At 42.4% G+C, this 3543-nt stretch overlaps 1 pseudogene; it reads left to right on the top strand.

The window, feature by feature from the left end:
* The first annotated feature begins 1846 nt into the window (after positions 1-1846).
* Positions 1847-2803, top strand: LOC132679755 (olfactory receptor 7C1-like; annotated as a pseudogene).
* Positions 2804-3543: the final 740 nt, after the last annotated feature.

Genomic DNA, 3543 nt, shown 5'->3' on the forward strand with positions numbered 1-3543 from the left:
TAAGCACAAAATAATTGGTCAAAACTAGTTGTCGATGGACAAAGGAAAGCCTCAGGCGATTTGCAGAGGAAAATAATGCCTGGGAAAGATGTTTGGATTAAGGGCAGGAGTGGCTAATAAGTTTCAGCATCAAAGAGAAGAGAGAGCATTTGGGATTCCTCGAAATCCCAAATCCCCAAATAAAAAGGAACTAGATTTGTGGATAATATACAGAAATTAGCCAATTAAAGGTGTGTAAAATAAAATCATAGCATTTCTGTTTATTTTTAAGCTTTGAAAAATGAAGACTTTTTTTTTTTTCAGAGCAGTTTTAGGTTCACAGCAAAATTGAGGGGAAGGTACACTTTCCCTATATTCCCTTCTCTCACGAGGCATAGCTACCCTCATTATCAACACCGCCCACAAGAGTGGTGCGTTTCTTACAGTCAGTGAACCTACACCGTCACATCTTTAGCCAGCCAAGGTCCACAGTTCATATTACAGTTTACTCTTGGTGTTGTACGTTCTATGGGTTTGAGAAACTGTACGATGACTGTGTAGTGTGAGCCCTGACGGTTGGTTTTTCCTTTTGTGTAACGCGAGTGCCTGACTTCAGTTCCTTTCTTTTTTTTAATTGAAGCATAATGAACACACAATGTTCCGTTAGTTTCTGTTGTACAACATATTGATTTAGCGATGTTTGACATTGCTCAATACTCACCACAGTAAGTGTAGTCCCTATCGGTCACCGTGCTGCAGTGTTATTGCAACAGACTGTTGCTGAGGCAGCCACTTCAAGCATGGCTATTTCAGAAACAAAACCCACATTGCCAGCCCTGTAATTAAATAAAGAACCAGGGTGCCCCATTCTGATATATATTTTTAATATTTTTTCATGTGTATTCATTTTTGAGAGACAGAGAGACAGAGCGCAAGCAGGGGAGGGACGGAGAGAGAGGGAGACCCAGAATCCGAAGCTGGCTCCAGGCTCCGAGCTGTCAGCCCCGAGCCCGACGTGGGGCTCAAACTCATGAACCGCGAGATCATGACCTGAGCTGAAGCTGGACGCTTAACTGACTGAGCCACCCAGGCGCCCCATATTTTTTTGTTTTGTTGTAGGGATCTGGCTGATTTAGAAACGGACTTTTCTCTCCTTTTTCTCTTTTGTGCTTTAATTCCTGCTCTTAAGTTTTAAATTTACAAATAAAGAGTGAACCAGTGAAACTCTAGTCCCTCACCCCAGTAAAAGCGGACCCCAAGGTCCATGTGCGCTCTCTGTCTCTCTGTGACTTCACTGTGTGGCCCCAGGAGCTATGAGCAGTAATTTTTTTTTTCAGAGTTTCCTGATGGTTATTGCAGAGGGTGTCTTGCAACCATCATAAGAATGATAAGGGCTGGTCCAGTCACAACGTTGGTAAATGATATACTGAGACTGGCACAAAACAAACATGTATCCATATTTATAGTATCATATGGAGTATTTCACTGCCCTAAAAACCCTTTGTGCTCTGCCTCTTAACCCCTCTCGCTCCCACTGCACCCTTTGGCCACATTGATACCTGTTATTCCTTTTCCGTAGTTTTGCCTTTTCTACAATTTCATGTTTTTAGAATCATACAGTATGAAGCTTTTTCAGATAAACTTCTTTCACTTAATAATATGCACTGAAGTTTCCTCTATGTCTTTTCATGGCTTGATGGTGTGTTTCTTCCAAGTACAGAATAACATTGCATTGTCTGGGTACATGACAGCTTATTTATCCATTCACCTACTGAAGGCCACCTTGGTTCCCTCTCTGTTACTTTCTTGACTACTGTTTGTGGCTAAATTTGAAAGGCTCTTCTTTCTATTTCTGTAGTTTAGTTTCATGGAACAAGAAAACCAAACCCGAATTTCTGAATTTAGTCCCCTCCTGGGACTGTCAGACGAGCGGGGACTGCAGTCACTGTTCTTTTGGCTGTTCCTGTCCATGTACCTGGTCACCTTCACTGGGAACCTACTCATGATCCTGGCCATTATCACAGACTCCCACCCCCCCACGCCCATGTACTTTTTCCTCTCCAACCTGTCCTTTGCAGACATCTGTTTCACCTCCACCACCGTCCCAAAGATGCTGCTGAACATCCAGACGCAGAGCAAAATGATCACCTATGAAGTCTGTCTCAGCCAGATGTCGTGCTTTTTGGAGTATTAGATAACATACTCTTGACAGTGATGGCCCATGACTGTTTTGTGGCCATCTGTCAGCCACTGCACTACATGGTCATCATGAACCCCAAGTTCTGTGGCATCCTACTCCTGGGATCCTAGGTGTTGAGTGTTCTTGACTCTCTATTACATGACTTATTGATTTTGCAACTCTCCTTTTGCACAGAGCTGGAAATCCTTCAGTTTTTCTGTGGACTTAATCAGGTGATCCAACTTGCTTGCTCTGATATGTTCCTCAATGTCCTGGTGACTTATCTCACAAGTGGACTTCTGGGTGTTGTTCCAATCGCTGGTATCCTATATTCTTACTCTAAGATTGTAGCCTCCATTTTGAGAATTTCATCAGGGAGTGGCAAGTGTAAAGCATTTTCCACGTGTGGGTCTCACCTCTCAGTGGTCTCTTTGTTCTATGCTACAAGCCTTGGGGTGTATCTGAGTTCTGCTGCTGCACAAAACTCCAGGACAAGTGCCATAGCCTCAGTCATGTGCACGGTGGTGACGCCCATGCTGAACCCCTTCATCTATGGCCTGAGGAACAGAGACATGAAGCAAGCCCTGAGAAAGCTCTTTAGCAGAGGGACATTCTCTGAATGTAGGATTCTTTGCTTTAAGATAAAGACTTGAGCAACAGGGCTCAAAACCCTGGAATATGTAGATCATGATGTTTGTATCAGTTCATAGATTGACAGTCTGCAGTTTATCTTTCCACAGTACTTGGGTTCTTTAACTTTTCATTCATAATCAGCAACTATTTCTTCTGCATTTCTTTATAAAATTTTAGATCTCTCATTAAATTCCATTGCGTGGATTTTCAGCAGCAAATAAATAATATAGGAAATTGAATACTTATAATGTGATAGAAAGACCCAGAGGAATAAATGTGGAATCTGTCCTCTCTGAGATGAAAGCAGCTATTCATTAGAGTATTCTGCTTTGGGAGAAAAATCATTTAAGTTATCAGAGAGTATACACCAGTTTTTGAGGTTTATGTCAATCTATCCTGGAAAGAGATCATATCTGCATCAGCAGAGGCCTGGAACCCCGTGTGATGACATTCACAATATTCCGCATTTACCATGGAGTATCTAATTTTCCCTTGCACAGTCCAAAACATCCATGAAGTGTGTAGGTAATAGAAATTACAACTCCTGGTTTTTCAGGGATCAATGGTGTCACTCTTGGTGGTTATCCCAGGGATGCGTTATGGCTTTTCTTTTAGTATTTTGGCAGGTAGCAGCAACACTGTCTGGCGATTTCCCTCAGCACCTCCTACCGTAATCGCCCTTTCACAGGTCACAAAAGCAGTATGGATATTCTGCCCATTTCCAGCCAAATTTTTGTAGCAAGCATCTCAGA

The sequence above is a fragment of the Panthera onca genome, chromosome A2 (genome assembly GCF_046562875.1).
Source record: "Panthera onca isolate mPanOnc1 chromosome A2, mPanOnc1 haplotype 2, whole genome shotgun sequence".
Lineage (NCBI taxonomy): Eukaryota > Metazoa > Chordata > Mammalia > Carnivora > Felidae > Panthera > Panthera onca.